General features: G+C 41.2%; 1 pseudogene; it reads left to right on the forward strand.

Annotated features, from left to right (window-relative positions):
* Window positions 1–5,923: 5,923 nt before the first annotated feature.
* On the forward strand, window positions 5,924–9,170 carry LOC102874751 (annotated as a pseudogene).
* Window positions 9,171–11,993: the final 2,823 nt, after the last annotated feature.

The raw sequence follows: 11,993 nt of genomic DNA on the forward strand, positions 1-11,993 counted from the left end.
CAACTGATTTTTGTATGTTGATCTTGCATCCTGCTACTTTGCTGAATTGGTCAACTTTGTCCAATAGTTTTCTTGCTGAGTCTTCAGGGTTTTCTAAGTATACTATCATATCATCTGCATAGAGAGATAATTTTACCTCCTCTTTGCCAATTTGGATACCTCTTATGCCCTTCTCTTGTCTTATTGCTATCGCTAAGACTTCAAGGAGTATTCTTGCTGCACTTCTTTCAAGGAAGACTTGTTTGTTCATTTGGCAGTCCACGATGTAGCTAACATTCTTTGCCAGTGCTACAGTTGAAAAACATCAATTATTTGGAGTGATCCAAAGAATTATTTGATGCATATCTCTTGTTTCTTATGGACATTCAATACAGATTTGTTGACTTGACTTGTTACCTGCCAACCAAGCTTCCGCCCCCCCTTTCTTTAATTGATATTTTAACAAAACCCTATGTACAACAAAGCACAATTAAACAAGCAGATATGTTAACTGAGGCTGAGCCCTCAAGTATAAGACTGGCAAGGAATAGAACAGGGTTTAGGGCTGTTGTACATAGGGTCGCTATGAGTTACAAAGTGACTTGATGGCACATAATAACAACAACAACATTTTAACAAAAGTTTGCAGAAAACTTCGATTTCCATTCATTCATTGTTGCACATTTTCCTCCCTACATCCATCCCAGTTCACCTTTTTATCTTTAAAAATATTTTCATTGTTGCACAATTTCCTCCCACCCATACCCAGTCCACTTTGATATATACCTCTTAGTCTGGGCTGTTGTCATGCAAATAATATATAATAATATATTTCTTTTAGACAGTTCTTTCCCTCATCTATTTAAATGCAGTATTCATGATTTTCCTCCTATTTTCTTAGTTTCCCCCAAACTCCATGTCAGTCCTGTTTTATAACTGTATGCAGTATTTGTCCTTTTGTGACTCAGATAATTCACTCAGCATAATGTCCTTCAGGGTCACCCATTTTGTATAATATTCCATGAGTTCCTTGTTTTTCAGTGTTGTGTAGTATTCCATTGTGTGAGTATACCACAGCTTCTCTGTCCATTCATTTGTTGATGGACATTTTGGTTGCTTCCATTTCTTAGCTATTGTGAACAATACAGCAATAAACATGGGTGTACATATATCTGTTTGAGTGGCAGTTCTGGTTTCTTTAGGATATATTACCATTAATGGAATGGCTATGTCCAATGGTATTTCTATTTCCTACTTATAGAAAAAGTGCCATACTGCCTTTCATAATGGTTGCACCATTTTATACTCCCACTACCAGTGAATAAATGTTCCAGTTTCCCCACAACCTCGCCAGCATTTATTGTTCTCTGTTCTGTTGAACTTCGCTGTTGTTACTGGGATGAGATGATATCTCATAGTTGTTTTGATTCTCATCTCTCTTAGAGCTAGGAGTTTTGAACCTTTTTTCATGTGTTTGTTCACCATCTGAATGTCTTCTTTGGTGAAGTGTGTGTTCATATCCTGTGCCCATTTTGCGACTGGGTTGTTTATCTTGTTGAAGTGCTTAAGTATTCTATAAATTCTAGATATATTTCCTTTACCAGACATGTCAATACCAAATTTTTTTCCCCAATCTGTGAATTTTTTTTTAACCCTGTTTGAAAAGTGTTTGAATGTGCATAGGGATTTGATTCTTAGAAGATGCCATTCATCTATTTTAATCTCCCCTGGTTGTAGTCTACCAAACTTTTGTTGTTGTTGTCGTTGTCTATCATCGAGTTGGAACCAAACCATTGCTGCCCTTCTGGCGGGTTTTTAGAGGCAATTAATCGCACAGGGAGAGATTGCCCATCCTTCTCCCGCAGAACAGCTGGTGGATTTGGACCATGTGCCTTGGGGAATCCAGCACAGCTTTCTTACCACCAGGCCACCTGAGCTCCGACCTACAAAACTTATAATTTAAAAAAAATCTTTTGAATTCTCCTTTCCTAATTTTAAATTTTTTTTTCTTCTTGAATACTTCTTTTCTGGAAGGCATTTAAAAATTACTCTACATAGCACAATTGGTATACCAATTGAGGTACTTCAGCTAACAGATGCTGCCCTGGACGTGCTCACCAAGTTGTGCCAAGAAATCTGGAGAACAACCACTTGGCTAACTGACTAGAAGAGATCTATATTTGTTCCCATTCCAAAGAAGGGTGACCCAACAGAGTGTGGAAACTATAGAACAATATCACTGATTTCACATGCAAGCAAGATTCTACTGAAGATTATCCAAAAACAGCTGGAACAGCACATTAGCAGAGAACTGCCAAAAGTCCAGGCTGGGTTTAGAAGGGGTCGTGGTACTAGGGATATTGTAGCTGACGTTAGATGGATCTTAGCTGAAAGCAGGGAATACCAGAGGAATGTATAGCTGTGTTTCATTGATTATGCAAAGGTGTTTGACTGTGTGGATCATGACAAACTGTGGCTGACTCTGAGAAGAATGGGAATCCCAGAACATTTAATCATGCTAATGCGAAACCTATACTTGGACCAGGAGGCAGTCATCAGTACAGAGCAGGGAAACACTGCATGGTTCAAAACTGGGAAAGGTGTACGACAGCAATGTGTCCTATCTCCATACCTTTTCAACCTGTATGCAGAACAGATTATCTGAGAGGCTGGGCTCTGTGAGGAGAAGTGTGGCGTCAGGATTTGTGGAAGATCTATTGACAATCTGCATTATGCAGATAACACAACCCTGCTTGCCGAAAAGGAGGAGGACCTCATGCACTTGCTGCAGAGGGTCAAGGACTGCAGCCTTCAGTATGGATTGAGGCTCAATGTCAAGAAGACAAAGATTCTCACCACTGGACCAATTGGCAGCATCAGGATGGATGGTGAAGAGATTGAGATTGTTCACAGCTTTAGTTTGTTTGGCTCCACAGTCAGCACTCTTGGCACCAGCAGCCAGGAAATAAAAAAATGTATTGTGATGGGAAAGTCTGCTGTTAGGGACCTCTCTAAAGTACTCAAGAGCAATGGTGTGTCTCTGGAGACTAAGGTGCACCTGATACAGGCCATGGTCTTTGCAGTCACTTGTTATGCATCAGAGAGTTGGACAGTGACTAGGGTGGATAGAAGGAGAATTGATGCCTTTGAGCTTTGGTGCTGGAGAAGAGTATTGAATATACCAGGGACTGCCAAGAAAACAAACAGGTTCATCCTGGAGAGGCTTAAACCAGGCTGCTGCTTGGAGGCAGGAATTCTGGGGCTTTGTCTGACATACTTTGGACATGTTGTAAGGAGGGACAGGTCCTTGGAGAGGGACATCATGCTTGGGAGGGTGAGAGGTTGGCATAGGAGGGGAAGACCCTCTATGCGGTGGATTGATTCAGTGACTAGGGTAATCAGGATGGGTGTGTCAGAGGCAGTGCAATTGGCACAGGATAGAGCAAGGTTTAGGGCTGTTGTACATAGGGTCACTATGAGTCGCAAGCGACTCGACGGCACATAACAACAACAACAACAACAACACACAGCACTCATACACTGGACACACCAGCTGAGTAATGCACTCATTATTCAAACTTTCAACGCCCTAGAAACATATGCCAAATAAAGACATCTAGGTTATTAGGATGTTTTCTCAGTACCAAAGCTACAGTTTAAAAATGCTTGAAGAAATCTGTAAATATTTCTAAATCACCTGTTTTTAGGCTCTTAAGAACATTGTCTTTTTGTGTGTGTGAAAGTGTAAATAATTTCCATATTAAGACTATTTGGGGTGATACATAGTTTCATTACAACTTCCTAGGATGAAAGATACCCTCTTTGGTAAAGTGGAAGGTCAGCAGAAAAGAAGGCAGCCTTCAGTGAGATGGACTCATGCAGTGGCTGCAATAGTGGACATAAAGCCAGCAATGATTGTGGATGATGCAGGACTCGGCACTGTTTCGTTTGCTTGTTAATGGGCTGCAGTAAGAGCCAACTCGATAGCACCTAACAACAATGCAGGGTGGTAATGCAGACGTGACTTTTCTAAAGGACTGATGAACATGTCTAAGATCAACCATGGAAAGAGTTGCTGACCTTACACATAACATAAATGAAACACAGGGCCCAAAGTACGCTTCTGAGAAGGACTCCTCAGAGACTTAAAAAAATCCAATCTACCGTTTAAAAAATTTATTTGCATATAATAATTCTTTTACATCATATTTCGTTCATGTACATTGCATTTTATATAATTTTTCATTTATAATGTGTTCCATACAATCACATGTATACACTGTATTTTATATGATTAATTACTATTGTTCTATTCCTATTATTACCTGGTCTTTTCCAGTCCCCACTGAATCTTTCCTATTCCGTCACCCCCTGCCCCCATCTGCCCACTAAAGTGCTCTGCTATCCTAGTGATTTCTACCCTTCTCATTTTTCTTCTTACTCTTTTTGGCATTTACACCCATCTTTAGTTATCCTTCTATTTTTACAATAATGGTCTTATGCAGTCTTCATGAGACTGAGTTAATTCACTCATCATAATGCTCTCTAGCCTCTCCCATGTTATAGAGTTTTTATGAAATCATTGTTCTTTAGTGCTACATAGTGTTCCTTCGTGTGAATGTACTACAATTTCTCCGTCCATTTGTTTTTTATGACCATTCGAGCTGTTTTAATTTTCTTGGTATTGTGAATAGCACTGCTATGAACATAGGTGTACATCTCTCTGTTCGTATCTCAGTTTTAATTTCCTTGGGGTAATATGGGTCATACGGGATATCTTTTTTTAAAATAGTAGCTTATTTACGAAATGTAAATACATTTTTTTTCCTTCCACACCAAATTCTTCCCATTTCCCTCATCCCTCTCATGAAATTGTGCACCCCCATGTTTAATTCTCCCCTTCCGCCACCCCTGTACATCCTCACTACCTAACATGGGAGGGGCATTATACTGAATGAACTCCGTCACATAAGGAAAAATACTGCATAAAGCCATTATTGTAGATGGAAATTTTATTGTTGTTGTTGTTGTTGTTGTTATTGCTATAGTAATGTTAGGGAGCTGCGCTGCAATGCGGAAGGCACCGGGTTTGAGGCCTCCATCCGCTGCACGGGAGAAGGATGGGCAATCTCCTCCAAATGGGATTTCTATGTTAAGCTTTTTAGCCAAGCTGCCTTCCAGAGGGCTTGTACTATTTTCCTTACAGACATTACAGGCTCCTAAACTCTGGCTGTGTAGCAAGTAGCGCTGCTGAACAGAAGGTAGTCGGAATCCCAGGGACTGCGCATGCGCAGTCTCCTCCATTTAGCTGCACAGCGGTGGAAACCAGACCCAGGGCTTCCTGGAGACCAGGTTAAAATCTACACCAGGGCAGAGAGTTTGGTGTCTGGCCTGAAATTTTCTCACAGGGGCTCTTAGGGCAATATATCTTCCCTGACCTCTATTTTTACATGTTCCTAGGGAAATAAGTCATGAATATAGGGAGGCGACCAGTTAACTCAGACGTTTCGCCTCTTTGGCGGTTCGAATCCACCATTTGCTCTATAAGAAATAGATGGATAATCTCATGCAGCCTTGAAAACCCGCTGGAGATCCACTAGGGTGTTGGTTCTGACTTGAGGGCAGTGAGCTAAACAAACAAACAAATAAACACACACCAAACAAACCAAAAAACTTTGTTTTTTGGTTATGTAGTATTTGTAAGTTATTCTGATGCAGCACCACCGGGGTTCTGGCCTTGTTTCACGCCCTCCCCATTCATTCATTCATTGCTGTTGTGTGGAAAGTAGATCCATCATTGGGTTTCCCAGGCTGTAAACGGAATGAGCCACTGAAGGATTTGGAAGCATCAGAGAGTCAAGACGCCTGGGTTAATACCACTCATCCCTACAGACTCTGCCACAAGAGCTCCCCCCTCCCCTTTGTTTTAACAAAGTCGAAAGCCATGGAGAGCGTGGTCCTGGCCGCCTGCTTCCTGTACTGGGTGGGCGCCGGTACCGCGGCCTACCTGGCCCTGAATCTCTGTACTTGGTCTCTACAGCCTTTCGAGTCTGTGGATTAGGGAACGAGAGCAGGGTCGGATCAGGGCTGAGGGAATGGGCAGTTGTCACAGGTAGGACGGATGGGCTTGGAAAGTCCTATGCAGAAGAGTTAGCAAAGCATGGAATGAAAGTTTATCCCAGGATGAACTGAACCAGGTTTCCAGCGAAAGAAAAGAAAAATTCAAAGTGGAAACAAAGAGCATTGCTACTACCTTTGGCTCAGAAGATATTTATGACAGAACTGGTGCTGCGTGGCAGGTCTTGAAATTGGTGTTTTAGTGAACAACTTGGAAATGTCCTGTGAGTATCATGAATAATTTTTGGATATTCCTGACCTGGACAACATCATCAAGAAACAGATAAATATTAGTATTGTTTCTGTTTGTAATAAAGAAGGAGTTTAACATATAACATCTACATGGTATAAAGGGGGAGGGGGAGAACCAAACCAGCTCCGGAAGTACGAATTTCTATTTCTACATTATCCTAACTTCAGATGATTATTGTTTTTTTTATTGGACTTTGCTTGAAGGTAAGCTGTGTCTTGGGAAAATCGGAATTAAACTTTAAAACTCTCTGTGACCATTGTTAATATTTATATGCAGATGACACAACCCTGCTTGCTGAAACTGAAGAGGACCTGAAGCGCCTGCTGCAGTGTCAGGGAATGCAGCCTACAATATGGATTGAGGCTCAATGTCAAGAAGACAAAGATTCTCACCACTGGACCAATTGGCAGCATCAGGATGGATGGTGAAGAGATTGAGATTGTTCACAGCTTTCGTTTGCTTGGCTCCACAGCCAACAGTCTTGGCACCAGCAGCGAGGAAATTAAAAGGCACATTGCCATGGGAAAGTCTGCTGTTAGGGATCTCTCCAAGGTACTGAAGAGCAATGGGGTCTCTCTGGAGACTAAGGTGTGTCTGATACAAGCCATGGTCTTCGCAATCACTTGTTATGCATCAGAGAGTTGGACAATGACCAAGGAGGATAGAAGGAGAATTGATGCCTTTGAACTGTGGTGCTGGAGAAGAGTATTGAGAATACCATGGACTGCTAGGAAAACAAATAGATTTGTCCTGGAAAGGGTTAAACCGGGTGGCTCCTTGGAGGCAAGGATTCTGAGGCTCCGTCTAACATACTTTGGACATGTTGTGAGGAGAGACCGGTCCTTAGAGAGGGACATCATGCTTGGGAGGGTGGAGGGACAGCACAGGAGAGGAAGGCCCTCTATGAGGTGGATTGATTCAGTGACTGGGATAATTGGGATGGGAGTGTCAGAGACAGTGCGATTGGCACAGGACAGAGCGGAGTTTAGGGCTGTTGTACATAGGGTCGCTATGAGTCGCAAGCGACTCGACGGCACATAACAACAGCAACAACAGGTCTCCAGAGCTCCCCGATTAAACAGGCTTGGAAGCATGAGTGTCATCCACTTTGAAAACAGCTTGCCTCCAGAAACCCTATGAACTTGGAGAAACGATGAAAGTTATCCAAGTGTTCAGGGCTTTTGTTCATAGGGTCGCTATGAGTCTTCTACAACAACGACACTTAACAAGAAGAAGAAGAAGAAGTAAGGCTAAGGGAGCACTCTAGTGGCCTAGTGGCAAGAAGCTGCGCTGCACCAGCTGTTCCAGGTCGGAGAAGCTGGGCAATCTCCTCTGAAAACCTGCCAGACGGTCAGCTGTGGGTCAGTTTCAACTCTTTGGCACACAACAACAACAGAAGAAATCTTGTGTACCAGTTCTGACTTACCTACATATTGGAATTTAAAAACACCTTAAAAAAAACAGATCTCTTTATTACCCTGGGACTGACTGCATTATATACCATGATCAGTTCTTTAAGTTTTGTTTACTTATGCTTTTGAAGCTCCAGTCAAGCATAAATGTTTGGACTTATTTTTTCAATTTAAATAAAATTTTTATTTTATGCTGGTTTACTTACAAAGTTTGTATACATTGTTTTTCACACCAGATCTTTCCCATTTCCTTTACCCACCTCACCTCTGCCTCTAGCCATCAAATTGTTTGGCCCTGTGGTTATCACTCTGCCCATCCTCACTCCTCTGCTCCTACTCTCCCTCTTTTCAAGCCTACTACATGTGTTACTAGTTATCAGTGTTAGAGCTTTTAAGCCACAAAAGACAGTTGCTGTCATGAGCAAATGAATTTTCAGCCCAAATGAGAAGATGCATATTCTAAAATGTTTGAAACCATTGGTGCACTGGAGTCCCTTGGTGTCACAAACAATTGAGCACCAGATTAGTAGTTAAAGTTGGCAGTTTAAACCTACCCAGAGACAATTCAGAAGACAGACCTGATGACCTGCTTCTTAAAGGTCACAGATTGGAAACCCTTGTAGTATTTCTGCTCTCACATATGGAGCCTGAACCAACGTGATGGCAACGAACACTATTAACAACCACAATTCTTTTTTTTTTTTTAAATTTTTTTTAACAACCACAATTCTGTTGCTGTATTTATGTTGAGTGAGCCCATTATTTCTCACTTCCAGCAAACAAATCTATCAGAAAGGACAAGAACCCTAAACACTGTTCTATCCTGTGCCAACCTCGCCGTCTCAAACACACTCATTCCCACCACTCCACTCACCGAACTGATTCTTCTCATCGAGGGTCTTCCTCTCCTGCGCCGTCTCTCCACTCTCCCAAGCATGATGTCCCTCTCCAAGGACCAGTCCCTCCTTGCAACATGCCCAAAATATGTCAGACGAAGCTTCAGAATCCTTGATTCCAGGGAACATTCTGGCTTCACCTTCTCCAGGACAAAACTGCTTGTTTTCCTAGCAGTCCACGGTATATTCAACACTCTTCTCCAGCACCACAACTCAAAGGCATCAATTCTCTTTCTATCATCCATATTCACTGTTCAACTCTCCAATGCTTAGCATATAATTGCGAGGACTATAGCCCAGATCAGGCACACCTTAGTCTCCAGCCTGACGTCGTTTCTCTTCAGTACTCTTGAGAGGTCCCTCACAGCTGACTTTCTCAATGCAATCCATCTCCTGATTTCCTGGCTGCTGTTACCAAGAGTGTTGACTCTGGAACCAAGTAAACTAAAACTGTTAACCATCTCAATCTCTTCACCGTCCATACTGATGCTGCCAATTGACCCAGTGGTGAGAATCTTTGTTTTCTTGATGTTGAGCTTCAATCCATATAGGAGGCTGCAGTCCTTGACATTCTATAGCAAGCGCTTCAGGTCCTCCTCAGTTTCAGCAAGCAGGGTTGTGTCAGAAAGAGGCCACTAGAAATCTTAAAAGTAAAAAAAAGAACACCCAAACCCATCCCACTGAATTTTAAAAAAGTGCATAAATGTTTTTGTTTGTTTGTTTTAATTGAGATTTTAAAGAAAGTTTATGGAGAACTTAAATTTCCATTCATTCATTGTTGTACATTTATGTTGTCATTGCTGTGGTTGCCACTGAATCCAGACTAAAAAAACAAAAAAAGCAACAGATGGGATAAATCTAGATCTGACACAGTTAAAGACAAAGTAAAAGCAGTGATGAGAAATTAACACAGAATGCTGCAGTGAAAGGCAAAATAAAAAAAACCATGAATGAGAATTTAAGAGATTTGGAGATAAGATGGAGAATTTCCCCACAAAATGCCTAAGAAGAACTCCAAAATAGAAAGTGAAGGGCTTGTCAGAGAAGGTACATTTAAAGAAATGATCATACATAATTTCTCCAAGTTAAAGAACAAGTTGTCTTCTTAAGCACATTATGTATAAGGCAGGAAATACTGTAAAAATAAATTCCACACAGAGACATTATAACAAAATGTAACATTAAGAATCCTAGAAGGTGTGATAAGAAAAAAAGATACATTATCAATCAAGAATTTGTTTTCTTATCAGCAGCCGTAAACATTAAGGGAGTAAACATTAGTGGCAAGAAGCTGGGCGACAATCCCGAAGGTGAGTGGTTTGAATCCACTAGATTCTCTGCTGGAGAAGGAGAGGCAGTCTTCTCCTGTGCCAGCTGAATCCAACTCAAGATGACACAACAAGAAAAAGGAAAAAAAAGAAATAAAAAAGAACCCATTTTGTTAAAAAAACCAAACAAAACAATAAATGCTAGACAATAATGAAGTAATGTCTTTAAAAGTATGGAGAGAAATGACTGTACAGGTTTGTTAATATCCACAGAGGAATAAATTTAAAACATAATTAAGGAACTTCTCCAAGATTCCAGTTAACTCTCTCAATGTTTCAAAGTCTGAATTCAACCACAGGCAGTCTGGCTTCATAGTCCAAGTTCTAAGCCATTAACAGGACTAAAGGAGGTCTTCTAGCTCAAGAGTGAAACATTCATTTGCTAACTTAAAGGTCGGTTGTTCGATCATTTCCAGCGGCTCGTTGGATAAAAAGACCTGGCAAACAACTTCTATACAGACTGTGGCCTGAAAAGAAAGCTTATGGGGCAGTTCTGTGTGAACATATGGGATGGTATCAGTCAGCATCACTAGCAGGCACCCAAAACAGCCACATGGACAAATTACATAGGAAAGAAAAACTACCATACTGCATGACGCTTAACAACCACAAATAATGGGAAAATGAATATATAGACTATGATATAACAAGCCATAGTCTTTCTAGTTACTTGCAATGCATCTGAGAGCTGGACAATGAATAAGGATGATAGAAAAAGAATTGATGCACAGGCTGTGGTGTTTGAGAAGAGCACTGAACCTCCCATGGATGGCCAAGAGAACAAACAGATATGTCTTGAGGGGGTGAAATCGGAGTGCTCTTCGGCGGAAAGAAAGATGAGGCTTTCATTCACATAGCATGTTGCCAGGAGGGACTATTCTTTGAAGAAGGACATGCTGTTGGGAAGGTGGAGGGTCAGCAAAGAAGACCTTCAACCGGGTAGACTGACACGGTGACTGCTGCAATGGACTCTTGTGTGTCAGGAAGTGTGAGGCTGGCACAGGATAGATCTTTTGGCGCAGAGTTCAGATCTTTTGTTCATGGGTTCGCTATGAGTTGTACTCAACTTGATGGCACCTAACGAGAACAACAACAACAATTATTCAACAATTAAAATTAATAAACTGGCTCAAGGTAGTGGGAACTATGGTCCTAATGGCTCATTAGTGCTTTGGGATTAATTGTTTCCTTGAGCCTTTGGCAATCTAGGAGGTGCATTGGCAACCCAAAGGCAGTGGGTTCAAATCCACCAGCTGCTACATGGGAGAAAGACAGGCAATCTCCTCCTGGGTGTTTGACAGTCTCTGAAACCCACCGAAAGGTCAGTTATGAGTTGGCTCTGATTTTACAACAGTGAGTTGATGAGTTGATTTTTTTTTTCTTCTTAAAAAGAAGATAAAGAGAGACCAAGAGTTGCATCTTAGATAGCAAAACAAATTTTCATGAAGGCTGTCAAAGTCAACAGTGGGTCAATTTAGAATAACCAAAATAAAATGCAATGTGTCCATGAATATTTACAGGTGACATAATGTGCCACTGCCACAAAGAACAACAAAAACAAAAAAAAAAGTGAGAGAAGAGAAATGCATGGTGCTGGGAACACATGCAGCTACTGCTGTCAGAATTCTGTTGACCACAGCTCTGATTTCTCTAATTGTGAACTTCCTGTCTTCTTGATTAAGTGAAAATGTAAAACTTCTATCTCCTTTTATTGGCACCTTTTATGTGCTCTTGAAACATAATACTTAGATGTCTACCTTCTATGTCTAACACCATCAAGGAAATTGAATAATTGACTCATACACATGACTGTTTAATCAGATAGGCACCAGAGTGTATATAATTGGCAGCATCATGATAGATGTGAAGAGGTTGAGATTGTTCACAGCTTTAGTTTGCTTGGCTCCACAATCAACACTCCTGGCACCAGCAGCCAGGAAATTAAAAGATGTATTACACTGGGAAAGTCTGCTATCAGAGACCTCTCCAAAGTACTGAAGAGCAATGA

Source organism: Elephantulus edwardii, unplaced genomic scaffold (assembly GCF_000299155.1).
Source record: "Elephantulus edwardii isolate Elephantulus edwardi_28Jun2011 unplaced genomic scaffold, EleEdw1.0 scaffold00134, whole genome shotgun sequence".
NCBI lineage: Eukaryota > Metazoa > Chordata > Mammalia > Macroscelidea > Macroscelididae > Elephantulus > Elephantulus edwardii.